Source organism: Anolis carolinensis, chromosome 3 (genome assembly GCF_035594765.1).
Source record: "Anolis carolinensis isolate JA03-04 chromosome 3, rAnoCar3.1.pri, whole genome shotgun sequence".
Classification (NCBI taxonomy): Eukaryota; Metazoa; Chordata; class Lepidosauria; order Squamata; family Dactyloidae; genus Anolis; species Anolis carolinensis.
Window position 1 is genome coordinate 44,631,966 of NC_085843.1, and position 15,483 is coordinate 44,647,448.

Below are 15,483 nucleotides of genomic sequence, written 5' to 3' on the forward strand. Positions count from 1 at the left end.
GAAAACAGCTATTTGGTTAGAATCATAGAATCGTAGAGTTGGAAGAGACCTCACGGGCCATCCAGTCCAATCCCTTGCAAGAAGCAGGAAAATCTCATTCAAAGCACGGATGGCCATCCAGCCTCTGCTTAAAGGCCTTCAAAGAAGGAGCCTCCACCACACTCTGGGGCAGAGATTTCCACTGTTTGCAAAGCTGTTTGCAAAGACATTCAGAAATGTATGGCTTATACGGCTTCATATTGCCACAATTGATAAGTGGTCTGGTTTAGCAAGATACATCCACTGCAATAAGAAATAATGGGCTGTTCTTTACAAGAGGAATCATAGAATCATAGAACTCCTCCTGAAAATGACAAGGTCTTCATTTTTCACAGAGGTTTTGCTCAATGTTTAGAGCATAGTTTGATCTTTTGCCTTTTTCACAGCACATATTTATAGTATTATGATTCTAGGTGATTTTCCATGAGTCCAGCCTGCAGAAATCTTGAGATCTGCAGTTTAGGGAAGAACTTTGGGATTCTTATCCAGAAAGCTCCAGCATTTCACTAGACTACAAAAACCAGGTTTCAATTTGATGTAACCATGGCAGTTCAAGTGGAATCACAATGTTTTTATTATGCAGTGTGAAAAAGCCCCTGGCATGACTGCCTTACACTCCATTCTAGGGGTGGAAAGAATATTCAAAAATATTCAGAAAATGGCTTTCCACAAATGATGGTAATTTTTACAGTTTGAAATCTATTCTGTGCAAAATGTGCAGATTTTATGTGAGAAAACAGCATTTTTTGACAAGGAAATATATTTCTGCATGGAGAATAATATTTCGATGTATAAATATGAATTCATGCACAGATAATACTAGAATTGTTAATTTATTCGGCATAATATTCACACGTGGTTCCCTTCTATAGAAAATGGCATTGTCTGCATGGGAATTAATACTTCTGCATTGAAATATTAGCATCCATACACATAATACTGTTTACTGTGTAGAAAATGATGTCATAGGGGATTTTTTCTCACAAATTTACACATGTTTGATTTATATAGAAAACTGCATTTTCTTTGGCAACATTAATATTTCTGCATTAAAATACTACTTTTCCATGCATAAAAAATATTTTCTGTGCAAAACATTTATATGTGAATTCTGCACAAAATTATGTATTTTGAAGACTTTCTTGCAGTGGGAAGGGAATTGCTGAAATTCCTCAAGAAGAAACTTGGTGAAGAATTATATCCATATTCTATTCTGACCTCATCTCTTCTGGAAGTTAGCAAAAAATATCCTGCAAGGGTCTACATCCTCCTCTTGTAAAGAACAGTCCATTATTTCTTATTGCAGTGGATTTATCTTGCTAAACCAGACCATTTATCAATTGCAGCAATATGAAACCGTATAAGCCATAAATTTCTGAATGCCTTTGCAAACAGCTTTGCTTGTGTTATTCCAAACTGTTTCCTAGTCCACATGGCATTTGTGTTTCTGGGAAAGTGCAAAACAGGTGCTCAAAACCTCTCAATCTCTTTTCCAGCTCTTCTTCTTGTCATAATGTCCACCAACAGAGGAAAATAGAGCAAAAAATAAAAGGTTTTGAGATGTTGATAACATCTCAAGCCATGGGTTTATAAGAGCCAGGAGTTTGCTTGCTGTAAAAATAGTTTTCAGGAAGATCAGATGAGTTCAAAGTTGGATTGCTTTGTTGCTCTCCCCTGTAATGTTATGTAGTTTGTAATAAATCTAATGAGTTACAGGTGAGCATTGGAAAAGGACAGAAGGATCCCTTAAAAGCCATTGGCAGTGTGATTGCTTAGTTCTTTGCCTTTGCAGTAACTGTCAAGCCCAATATTTCTTCCGAATTGTTCCAGTTCAAAGAGGTAAAAATACTCAGTCATTATTTTTTATTTGTCTTACCACCAATATGATTTGATCTTCTGCAGCTTGCACTTTCTGGAATGCGCTTCTAAAGACATGGTGACTGATTGATATATAGGCATGTAAAAAAGGGAACTTGAAGCTCAGTCAGTGGAAAGAAGGTGATAAAATAGCCTAAGTTATATGAAAAGAGTGAGGGGATGTAATAGGAAATCTGCTTCATCACAGCCCACCCCCCACCATTTGAACTTGAAGAGTGTGTTTGCCTCTCATACAATTGTCAGGCTCACTTCAAAGGACCAGTCTGAACGCAGATCAAAGATAGCTGCTCTCAAATCCAATCTTTATTGAAGAATACATGACTTTGGAAAAGTCGAGAATGACCTAATGTTTACATACATTCAATTTTATCACTTCTGATGCAACGTAATACCACACGCAAATATCATCATCAAATCCCACCCTCTGGATCACATTACTACCATTCCCACACTATATCAATTATAATTGTTTATACTTTCAACCCTGAGTTCCCAGGCTCATTTTATCTTCTCCCGCCAGGTGCTTGCAGGGTTATTTATGTTATGTTATGAAGCCAGATTCAGGGCTTGGAAATTCAGCCCTGGGATTTGGCTTCATGACATGGCGCCCTCGTTTTCTTCGTCCTCCTCTTCGGTTCTTCTTTCATCATAATCCTGAAACAAATCAAACAATAACTCTATGTGTCCATTTTGTCCAAAGTCCCCATGTATTTTTTCAGCAAGCTGCGATGGAATACTGGGTGTATTTTCCCTAAACTTTTTGGCAATGCCAACTGGAAAGTTACTTCATTGATAACACCCTGTATTCTGAATGGTCCAATATATTTGGGGCCCAATTTTCTCGAAGGTAGCCCCAATTTGATGTTTTGGGTACTTAACCACACTAGATCTCCTTTATCCAGTTTATCGCCTTCCACCCTCTTTCTGTCTGCGAACGCTTTATACTTTTTGTGTGCTTCCTTTAAGGATGCAGTCACTTGACTCCAGCATTCTAGCATTTGCGTTTTCCATTTCCCTGCCTCTGTTTCCTCATTCTCTGTCCATCTTGGCAACTGGGGCAAAGGCTGTATTTCATACCCGTAAACCACTTCAAAGGGGGTTTTATTTGTTGCTGAATGTATAGTCGAATTAAAAGCTAGTTCTGCAAAAGCCAACCACCTAGACCAGTCATTTTGTCTCATGTTAGAGTACATTCGAAGGAACTGCCCAAGTGTCTGCTGAGTACGTTCTACCGCCCCGTTTGTCATGGGGTGAAAAGCAGAACTTAGACTCCTTTCTGCTCCTAGCATTTCCAAGAATTTTTCCCAAAATTTTGCTGTGAATTGTACTCCTCTGTCACTGACCACTCTACTGGGACATCCATGCAGTTTGTAAATGTGGTTTATGTACAATTCTGCTAGTTTCTCGGCTGATGGTAGTTTCGTCAGTGCTATAAAGTGGGCCTGTTTAGAAAACAGGTCTAATACTGTCCAAATATAACGATGTCCTTTGCTAACCGGTAGTTCCCCCACAAAGTCCATAGCTACACATTCCCAAGGTCTGGTAGGTTCTGCTACTGTTTGTAATAATCCCATTGGCTTCCCTCCTCTTGATTTATTTCTGGCACAATCATCACATTGAACAACATGATTCTTTATGTCCTTCCTCATCCCTGGCCACCAGCAATGTTTTGCTATTGCCTTTGTTGTTTTTGTAATTCCTGTATGACCAGCGCTCTGGTTATTGTGAAAACGATGCAAAATCTTAATCCTTAATGTTGCTGGGATATACAGTTTCTTGTTCACAAACCAAAATCCCCCCTTCTGCTCCCCCTTTTCTGCGTTGGATGCGATCCACTGATCTCCATCATAAGACTGTTTCAGTTCGTTTCCCCAATTATCTTCCCCGTCGAGTTCAACAATAGCAGTGTTCTCCTTTTGGGTTTGCGCTCTTGTCCTGACAGCTAAGCCCCATTGTTTATCAGAGAATATTGTTCCCTCTTTTGCTGTGGTTATGCCTCCGTGTTGAGGCATGCGTGAAAGAGCATCTGCCAAGACATTCTGCTTCCCTTGAAAAAACTTTAATTGGAAATCGAACCTGCTGAAGTATTGCGCCCATCTAATTTGTTTGGGGGACAATTTTCGAGGAGACTTTAAATACTGGAGGTTCTTATGGTCAGACCAAATTTCAAATGGGATTCCGCTTCCTTCGAGGAAGTGTCGCCAGCATTCTAAGGCTTTTAATATGGCTAATGCCTCTTTTTCCCATATTGGCCAACATTTTTCAGTTTCGCTGAACTTCCGGGACAAATATCCGCAGGGTTTTAAGTTCCCATTTTGATCTTTTTGCAATAGTACTGCCCCGTACGCACAGTCTGAGGCATCGCAATGGATTATGAAAGGGCTCCTGATATCGGGGTGTTTTAGGATGGGTCCTTCTGTGAAGCATTCTTTTAGGGTTTCAAATGCCTTTTGGCATTCTGGCGTCCAACCCAGTTTGGCGCCAGGAGCTTTTACTTTTGCTGTCTCCCCTTTCCCTTTTGTTTTTAAAAGTTCAGTAAGGGGTGCGGTTATTTGCGCGAAGCCTCTTATGAAGGATCTATAAAAATTTGCAAACCCCAGAAATGATTGCAATTGCCTCCTTGTTTGAGGCACTCCCCATTCTTTCACATCTGATACTTTAGCTGGATCCATAGCTAACCCTTCTGGAGATATCCGATACCCCAGAAAGTCAATTTGAGTTTTATTGAATTCACATTTGGACAGTTTTGCGTACAGCTTTGCTTCTCTTAGTCTCTGCAAAACTTCCCGGACCAATTTTACGTGCTTTTCCTTATCTTCGCTCACAATCAAGATATCATCAAGAAATATGAATACCCCTCTGTACAACAATGGGTGTAGTATTTCATTTATAAGCTGCATAAAGCAACCGCCTCCATTTTTTAATCCGAAAGGTAAAATTTTATATTCAAAATGGCCGAATGCGCAGGAAAATGCAGTTTTCCAAGTATCCTCCGGTTTAATTCTTAATTTATGATATGCTTCAATTAAATCCAGTTTGGTAAATATGCTCCCTTTCTTCAATACGGTAATTAAATCCTTTACTAAGGGCATAGGGTATTTATTGTCCTTAGTAATTGCATTTAAATTTCGATAATCAATGCACAATCTTAGGGAGTTGTCTTTCTTTCTCCTAAATAACACTGGGGCCCCGAGAGGAGAATTGGATGGCTTAATGAAGCCTCGCGCCAGGTTTTTATCAATATATTTCCTCAATTCCTCCTTCTCCTGCACAGACATGGGATACACTTTTGGTTTTGGTAAGTTTGCTCCTGGGGTTATTTCAATTTCTACTTCTATATTCCTTTTGGGAGGTAATTTACTGGCCTCTTTCTGATTGAAAACATCCACAAAGTCTCTGTATTCAGGTGGCAATAGCTGTGGGTCTATCTCATCTGCTTCATCTCCCTCGTCCTCCTCTTCTGCAATTTTGCTTATCTCCCATTGCGTCTGCTGTTCTTTAAATGCTAGGCTCTTTCCTCTCCAATCTACTTCAGGATTTGCCTGTTCGAGCCATGGTATCCCTAATATTACGTGGTATGTGGCAATAGGGGCTATCACAAAGGATATTCTTCCTTCCCATTTGCCTATTTTACATGGGACCCCCCGTATTTCCTTTGTAGATACTTCCCCAGCAGCGACTGATCCATCTAGCTGCGAAAATGCAATTGGGGAGTCAAGCGCCATCTGCTGACATTTCAGCGCTCCTGCTAATTCCGGAGTTATAATGTTTCTAGAACAACCACAATCCACAAATGCCTTGCAGGTGGCCCGATTCTCTAGCCCCGAGAGGCAGATTGGCACTACTATCATGCGTTTGTCCCGACTCACCAGTTTTTCTGAAGATTCTGGGGCTTGCACCTCCTCTTCCGCACGCCTCCCGGTTGCTGGCTTGGGCTTTGGGGGTTTTGGCGGCTCCCCCTTCCGGGCCCAGCATTCTGCTGCTCGATGGCCCGTCTTCCCACATACAAAGCATCCCGGTTTAGGTTTGTTGTCGTCTCCTCTGGAGGGAATCCCCGGCCTCCCTCCGGGTCTTTCCTGCTTCCTCGTTTCTCCTCGACCTCTCGCCACCGGTCTTTGCTGGCCGCCGCTGCTCCTGAAGCGCTTTACTTGGGCCAGGGTGGATTCAACGCGCCCCGCTAGTTGAATCCATCCCTGGAGCGTTTCGGGGTCATCTCTGTGCGCTGCCCAGCTGAAAATCTCGGGGCGTAGTCCCTCTTTAAATAATTCCACTTTGGTCACTTCAGACCACTCTGGTACCCTTTCCGCGAGGTGGAGGAATTCCTCTGCGTACTCGGGCACCGTTTTGTCCCTCTGCTTTATTCCTTTCAGCTGGTCTCGAGCCCTCAATTGCTCTAGCCGGTCTCTGAACCGGTTTTCCAGTGCGGCGAGGAAGCGGGGCACTGACCTCAGGCATGGGTCGCGTCTGGCATGTAGTTGCACATACCAGCTGGCTGCTCCTCGCTTTAGTGTGTTGCCGATGGCTCGAACCCTGCTTGCTTCGGAGGGGAATGTGTGTGCATTGTCTTCCATGTATCCTCTGATGCTAATTAGAAAAAAGTTCAGTTCATCTGATTCCCCTCCGTATTCTAGTTTGAGATCTTCCCTTCTTGGCATCCATTCTGCGGCCCGTTGATGCTGTCTGGGAGGCATGGGGAAGGGTTGCATCGGGTTTCCTCGGGCGGCCCCTTGGAACACGCCGCGCCCCACTCCGGTGGTCATTCTGCGCGGCTCCCGAAATTCTGCTGCCGCTGTCGGCCCTTCCACCCATCCGCATACTGGCCTCGCTGTAGCCCCCGCATCTCGCCTTTCCTCGTCGTACGGCACATCCTCCTCCTCTTCCTGGATCTCCTGCTCCTCTCCGCCTTCGTCTGCAAATCCACTGGACCCGATCCCTGGCCCCAGTGGTCTTTCCACCCCGACGCCCATTCGGGGGGTTGGGAGCTCTGTTGGAGATGGCGGCCTCAGAGTTCCCAGAGCTCGCTGGCGCTCCACTTCGCGTGCCATTCTGTCTCGGAACTCCAGCTCCTGCCAGTATTCCTCATCTCCCTCGTCCCTTGCCGCCACGGGACTCTGCGTTGATGCTCGCTGGCCCCTCTGGCTCCAATCTCCTTCTTTACTTGGCTCTCTCTCGGCGCCATATCGGATGGGCTCCTTTTGGAGATTCTCTTCCAATAGTGGCACCAACCTCCCCACGGTTTCCGACAGCCTGGATAAATTAGTTTCCAGGATGGATAACCGCAGGGCCACGGTCTCCGGCATACTTCCTCCAGATCCCCAACTGGTTTCTGCAGCCGCAGAGACGCCTCTTCCTTCCCTGGGAATCCTCTGGGTCACGCCGTTCGGCCTGGGGTACCCCGTAGAGGAAGCTATGGCTTGCAGCGTCTCTTCTCTCTTCGGCCGGGCCCCTTGCGAAGGCCTCCCTGCTCCATTTGGGCTTTGATCTCCTTCTTCACTCATTATCACTTCACTGCGAATTCCGCAGGAGGGTGAGAACGGGATTCTCGACTTAAATGTCAGGCTCACTTCAAAGGACCAGTCTGAACGCAGATCAAAGATAGCTGCTCTCAAATCCAATCTTTATTGAAGAATACATGACTTTGGAAAAGTCGAGAATGACCTAATGTTTACATACATTCAATTTTATCACTTCTGATGCAACGTAATACCACACGCAAATATCATCATCAAATCCCACCCTCTGGATCACATTACTACCATTCCCACACTATATCAATTATAATTGTTTATACTTTCAACCCTGAGTTCCCAGGCTCATTTTATCTTCTCCCGCCAGGTGCTTGCAGGGTTATTTATGTTATGTTATGAAGCCAGATTCAGGGCTTGGAAATTCAGCCCTGGGATTTGGCTCCATGACAACAATACTTTCAACAAAAATCCTACTTTTACTCCAAACCCTGTGGCTTTTCTTTCTTTTCCCTCCTTCCTTCCTATACTTTAAGATAAATACATGTTCTGGCATGGATTATCTGTGCTCTCTTTTGCTAGATACCTTCATCAATCCTTGACCATTATAAAGACATTTCTGCAAAAGGAGCATTCCCCTCCTGCTCTTTATCAACTTGATTCCTTCTGTGATGCCACAGTCTACAGTTTGTGACATCACAATTTATCATCAAAGAAAGGGTTAGACATGTTACTCTATCTGTGAGTGAACAGCAGGTGAAAGCTGATAAGGGAGGAGAAAACTGTTTTTTAAGCATAAACAACTTAGTAGCTGATATGCAGCAGTAATGAGAAGATAAATATAGGTATACTTAACAGAGTTGCTGAAATATCTTGGTGTTTGATTGCAAAACCAGCCAACCAAAAATGAATATGAAATTTAGGATGCTTCTGTGGTAACAGAGACTCCTCAACAAGCCTGGCATGTCCCAGTAATTCAGTTTCATGTGTCATTGATGGAAATAGGTATAAGGGTGTATGTTTGCCAAGACTATACCTATAGATATCTCCCCTTTTCTGCCAGCATGTCCAGTTTGTGCTTGCTTCTATCCAGTTTTGTTTTAACTGCATGAAATATGTCCACTTTGAGGCACAGTATGAACATGTTCCGATTCAAATATGTTGCTTATATAAACTAACTTGATCATAAAAGCCTGTTTTATCAACTTTTTTGATGCATTTGACATGAGTGGCTTTTTATGCAGTTTTCAAATGTATATATATTATCTGATGTCTTCCAGTAATTATAATATTGCTGCTCAGTTGTTTAGTCATCTCCGACTCTTCATGACCTCATGGAAATATAATAATAATAACACTTTATTTATATTCCACACTATCTCCCCAAGGGGACTCAGGCTGGATCACAGTATATATACACAGCAAACATTAAATGCCGTTTAGACAGACAGGGCAGAACAGACAGACAGAAGGAGGTATGTTGTCTTGAAGTCCAGACTTTTTTTGGTGCCTTGGAGGTTGAGCTCAGATTCAGTCACAGGGAAGTGCTGTTGTTCCATTCTCTATGACGAAGAGCCATCAGGACTTCCTCCTTCCACCTTCCGCTTGGTCACCGCATTTCTGGTTTTGTCCTTTATGGTGGTGTAAAAACCTCCCATGCAGTTTGCAGTACCTAATTTCTCTACTTACAGTTCTAAGCTTTTTTTTCGAACTGCTTAGGTAAACAGTAAGCTGGGCTTGACGGTTGGGTGCTCACCCCAACTGGGCTTTGGACTGGCCACCTTTCAGCTGGTAGATCTTATTACTGCTGGTGATTTACCAGCTGTGCTACAGTCCAGCCCAGATACGTTTGGAAAGGAAAATGTATTTAACATAAATCCACTGTGGGCCAAAGGGAACCGAGTAAGTCTGCATACTCTGCCGAAGTAGATTTCTTTCATATTACTAAGTGGAAAAGATTGACATAGGTGCTGCAGTATATCTCTATGTATGTGCCTTCAAGTTGCCTCTCAATTTATGGTGACCCCATGAATTTCACTGGGTTTTCTTAAGCAAGGAATACTCAGAGGTGGTTTTTCCAGTTCCTTCTTTTGACATAAAGCCTACTCCTAAATCCTTCACATCTTTACTAGGGAATAGGTCCCAATGAATTGTGTGTCTTGCTTTCAGTTCACATATACAGCCCAACAAAAATGTTTCTTGGTGACTTGGTTTTTAGGCCTGTTCCTGGAGATTCAGAAAATTGCACTGGATAGACCACATCAGCTGTGGTATGGTAATCATGGTTTTCTATGAGTAAGCAAATGGTGAGTGATAGATGGAATATGTTCTATATCTCAAAAAAACTAGACCAGATTGGGAAAGACTGGTGCCATTTTTAGAACCAGCAAGTCAAATATACATACCCAGAAACAGGTCAAACATTTGAGGCTCCAAAATGTGTGTTGACCAGTGTAATGGTTCTATATTTGAATGTATCCCTTTATTCCTAAAATTCCAGCTCCACATTGATTAAATGATTTAAGCTCCTAGCAATGTTAATCAGTGGTTCCCATATTAGGATACAGTTAATCTGTGTTTCACTTTATTGCAGACTTTAAAGAAACTGTCTAAAATGCTGAATCCTATTTCCAAAAGTTTCTGCATCTTGAATATGTGCTTTCAAGTCTGACAGTAAATTCACCACAACACTGTTGTGGAAGCTGCCAGCTGCCCCTGCTCCTAAGGGACCTCCATAGCAGAAGATGATTTTGGAAAGCAAGCATGGAGATACAACAGTGACAGATTTGATAAAATACCTCCAGAGCTCAGCAATGCAATTTTATTCTCTGAGGAGATAAATGATGATGTCTTCCTAGAACAGATGATCAAACTTTCAAAAAGGAGAGATATAGACGTTATGGGAGGCTTTACCCACCTTGATATTTATAGGAAGTCTAACTGTGCCAAAAAGGGAATGTCCAGTAATTTCCTCACTTGCCTTTACTTATAATTTCATTGTCCAGAAAGTGGAGGAGGCAACACGGGTATCAGCTTTGTTGGACCTGATACAAAGCAATAGGAAAGGACTGGTCAATGGAGTGGAAATAATGGGAAGTAACCATTGTTGCACCTAAGGTTAGCTTCACCTTGCTAGAGACACCAGGCTGCACACAGATTGTAGTCTTTTGTAGTTTATTAAGGAAATAAGGAAAAAATAGATCATAAAAGGTAGAAGTTCGGTTCCAGTAGATAGTTACAAAAACAAGGTTGAAAGAAACAAATCCATGGAAACATTAGGCATGAAACAAGGTCCTTAAAACGAAGCCAAAGTCCCAGAAACGTGGATACATCCAGACTACAAAATAACACAGGAAAGCAGACTTGGTTCTTGATTCAAGTGAGGAAATCACTTTGACAAATTTCTCCCTCTCAACAGACTGTTTTAATAGCATAACATAAAGGCGTTCCTTTGAACACCCTCTTATTTGCTATTCGGAGACTTCTGCACAACCCCCGAAATTCCAGACGACTAGCCCGATCTAGAGACATGGCTTCATCGCTTTCTCTTTCAAGGCCACAGGGCTCGTTAGCATTATCAGACAGAGGCTGGGAGCTGCTCTCCCTTTCTGCTTCTTGCACCTGAAAACCATCATCATTAACAACAACATTTCTTTTCTTGGGAAACCTTCCTGCTCCTCATCTCCCACAGCAAGAACACTCTGCACTTGAACCCCATAATTCCCATCATCTTGAAACTCATCCTGAACCTGAATCCCATCATCTTGAAACTGCATCCCAGAATACTCAAACTGCATCCCAGAATACTCATCAGAGTCACACAAAGGCTGAGTCACAACAACCATGTCCTTTTGTGATTTGGCATACAGAAGAAAGGGAAGCCAACTATAACAGACATGCACTCTGGATGTTAATAAAGTAGATTTCAATGAGCTAAGAAAAGGAAAGGGATTCAGAATGGATGGGAATATTTAAAGAGAAGATATTGAATTGTAAACCATTATAATGTAGTAGAAAAGTGTGAGATGTTTTTAAAAAAACAAACAAGGATAGGCATACAAAGAACTTTTAGATGAGCTGAAATTTAAAAGTGAGCTCTATAAAAGATGGTGAAATAGTAACAGTAAACAGGAAGAAGGTAAAGCTACACAGTAACACCTTTGCCTCTACCTTTTCCCAATAGAAAAACAGTGCTCTATCTGATGCAAATAGAACAAATAATGTAGGCCAGGATAAAAATGAGGTGGCATGGTAATATCTAACTATTTTAAATTAATTCTCATGGCCAGATGAATGGCACCCAAGACTATCAAATGAACTAGCAAATGTAATTACTAGGCTTGATCGATCCATGAAAAATTTGATTCTAAACTCGTTTCAAAACTAGAGGGGGCAGTTTTTCGTTTTTGTTGCTAATAACGAATTTGGCCCCCAAAATTTTTCGAAATTAACGAAAATTCGTTATTTTCGAAATTAATTCGTTAATGGCGGACGCGCATGCGCGGTGGCCCAAAAACAGCCCGAAGGGGGGGGGACTTAGGGGGCTCTCCCGCCCTCATTTTTTGAGTGATCTTCTTCAAACTTGGTAGAGTGGTAGAACACATTTAACACTGATAGCTCACCAAAATGTGGAACGTTTCCCTTATCCTCTGATTTTTGGCAAATTTTCATAGCTTTTATAATAAACCATTTTTTAATAATTGCAGAAATCTGTTCCTGGTTTGAAAGTCTTATTTCCTGTTAAATTGGGTTGTCTTTACTGTGAAAGTCATTGCTCTACTTTAGAAACTTTGTTTTTGTGGCTGAAACTTTGTTAAATTGGTGTAGTCCCTGCATATGTGTGTGTGTAAAGGTATCCCTTGACGTTAAGTTCAGTCATGTCTGACTCTGGGGGTTGTGCTCACCTCCATTTCTAAGCCCAAGAGCCAGTGTTGTCCATAGACACCTCCAAGGTCATGTGGTCGGCATGACTACATGGAGTGCCATTACCTTCCCGCCACAGCGGTACCTATTCATCTACTCACATTGGCATGTTTTCAAGCTGCTAGGTTGGCAGAAGCTGGAGCTAACAGCGGGCGCTCACTCTGCTCCCGGGATTTGAACCTGGGACCTTTCAGTCTGCAAGTTCAGCAGCTCAATGGTCTTTGCCTTGGCTGCCTTCCAGATCAGGCTTATAACCAGCCTATTATGGGCCACAAATTAAAGAAAATTCAATCCCATTTAAGCACAACATGAACAGTTTTGATGCCAAAACCATAAACTCTGTTTATTAAACTCTACGATCCAAACTTTAGAACAACTTGCAAACAATTGAAGGTTAGACCACAGTAATAATAACCAATTCTATTCCTTTCCAAAATTTAAACATAAAATAGTATCTTTCTTTCCAATAGCATATAAACTTTTCCTTTGTTTACAAAACAAAATTCTAGACAGTAGCCATTTAGAAGATATTTCTATATTTTCCCTGCAAAGGATAGGGCTGCATCCCTCTGGAGACACACATGATAACCCGGACATGATATAAGGCACTTATATACGTTAAATAAACATGATGTCATTGCATATATAAAAGAAGCATGATATTAGGCAATTATAGTTGCAAATAATATAATTAAACATGTAAAAATTATACATCCATACATAAAAGAAACATGTAAAGTAACTGCATATATAAAACACAATATAAAATATGATATAAGGCAATTACAGATGTAAAAGGAACGTGATATTACATATGTAAAAAACATGATTATATGTATAAAAAAGCATGATACAAGGTGTCAGGATCTAGGCTGCTGGGCACCAATAACCATACACTGAGGCCAGATTCTATCTAATATCTTTATTAAAGGAATATATAAAGTCAATAAAAACAAGTGTAGAATAAAGTTCAGAAGCAGACCTTTCAAATGAGGCCAAATATAGTCCAGCAGATTATTGTCCAATATGAAATATTAGAGTCCAAAGATTATAATCCAATAACCGCAACACACGCTTTGCCAAGCAAAGCGTTGGGAAAACAGCAAAAGTCTTGAATCCAATGAAGCTTGACACAAGGCTGAAAGTTACTTGGAACGTGGCTGGAGCTGTGGCTAAAGGCAAAGCAACTTGAAGCATGGAACAAGATCTGTGGTAAATCCGTGAGACGAGGACAAGGCTTGGAACTAGATTCAGGAGGCAAGGAACAGGATTCGAAGTCCACACACACATGACCTCTCTCCAGGAGCTGACGAATTGACTCCGCAAGGAATCCTTTGCGCAATTTCCCTATATTGGGTCTCGTTTCCCCAAACAACAATCACTTTCCCTAGAGAACAGGGAGCGAAGGAAACCAGCTTGCAGGTGCAAGACTCCCCGTATTTTCTCAGGGGAAATACTTCTAATCAGTGGCATATTTGGCAGCAAGGCGAGCACTACTTCTAAATTTTTCTCTCGATCCTCTATCAGTCGTGTAAGCCTGTTTTCTCCCATAAGGGGGAGAGTTCCCACCAAGGTCAGGTTTAATTGGTTCTTGGACTAGAACTTCAGGCAGCTGCCAAGGCTCTGACTCCGACCGGAAATCTGGGGAAAACTCCATATTTTCCTCCTCATCTGCCACAATACTGTCAGGAATAGGACTGCAGGGCCCATGAGTCATCACACTAGGCAACTGACACATCTAAAAGAAACACAATATAACCTAGGTACAACAAATGTGAAAGAAGGCAACAATATACATAAAAAAACATTTCTGGACTCACAAATGTAGTCTAAGAGAATTGGGCTTCCATTCTCCAAACCTGAAACAAAGTGGGAGGAAATGTAAAGAGTGTTAATGATGCTCGAAATCAAATGTTGTTCTTTTACAAAGTCAAACTAAAACTAAGAATAAATGCTTCGGTCTTCTCCTGATCTTCTTATCTCCTCACCTTGCGTCCAGCCGAGTTACGTCCGCACTTGCGATACAGCGACCTCTTCCCTTGGCTCAGTGGGCAGTATTTTAAAGTATGGGCCTTTTCGCCCGTGGCACCGCAGAGCGGACAGGTGTATTTGCGCAAGATGGGGCACTCCACGGTGCCGTCCATCCCCTTCAGCCGGTGGGACGAATAGACCTGCTTGGATTCCCCGTTGTGTTTGCAGAAATTGCAAATCTCCTTGTTTTGGGAAGCCTGGCCATTGGCACTACCTTTGGAGCTCTTGCTGCTGGAACTGCTTCCATTAACCCATTGTGATGCTGTTTCAAAGTTGTCCTCGTTGAGGACTAGCTGCATGTCGTACTCCATTGTGTCCCAACTCTGAGATGGAAATGGGACCTTCTTGCGTTCCGCGATGATCTCCGTAACCACTTTCGCAAGGCTCAGATAGCCCTTCCATCTGTCAAACTCCCTGAACATGGAAGGGGCATAATGTGGCACGTGCATGGCTGATCTGGAGAGCATGGTGCCAATTCTACCCTGGTGTGGACACACACTGAATGCCACATATTGGAGGCGGAGTCTTTGTTTTATATATAAGGGGAGGGGTTCCAAACCTTTCACATTGGACCCTCCCATCTATTTTTACCCTCCTTTGCCCTAGATTTAACCCCCACATGTCTAGACAATCACAGCTTTTCAAGGAAGAGTTTGGTTTTTCCAATTTTTTCACTTCGGAGGTAATGCCACAGTTTCTCCCTTGAGGCAGTGGTTCTCGACTTGTGGGTCCCCAGATGTTTTGGCCTTCAACTCCCAGAAATCCTAACAGCTGGTAAAATGGCTGGGATTTCTGGGACTTGTAGGTAAAAACACCTGGAGATCCACAGGTTGAGAAACACTGCCTTAAGGGAACGTTAGCAGTTGTGGTTCTGTTTGTCCATCCAAGAATGAGTTGAATTTCTGCCTTGGATGAAATAGCAACATTGCACATCCAACGTTTGCCAAAGTCCTGAAGGACGGATCCAGTAATGATGAAGCCTGCAAGAGTGTTATATTGCTTTTGCATGGCAGAATAGCATTGGACTGGATGGTCTCTTCTAGCTTTATGATTCTATGATGTTTGGCGCCATGATTCTATGATTCTATCATTTTAGGATTCTAGGACTTTTGGGATGATTCTGTTACTTGGTTCTTTGAGTCTATGA

At 42.3% G+C, this 15,483-nt stretch overlaps 1 long non-coding RNA gene across 1 annotated transcript in view; it reads left to right on the top strand.

The window, feature by feature from the left end:
- Positions 1 to 11,711, top strand: part of LOC134297387 (uncharacterized) — a 44,974-nt gene extending 33,263 nt beyond the window's left edge. The window contains exon 4 of the long non-coding RNA XR_010004112.1: positions 9,976 to 11,711. This is a non-coding gene — a long non-coding RNA (uncharacterized LOC134297387). The remainder of the gene's footprint in view (positions 1 to 9,975) is intronic.
- The last annotated feature ends 3,772 nt before the right edge of the window (positions 11,712 to 15,483 follow it).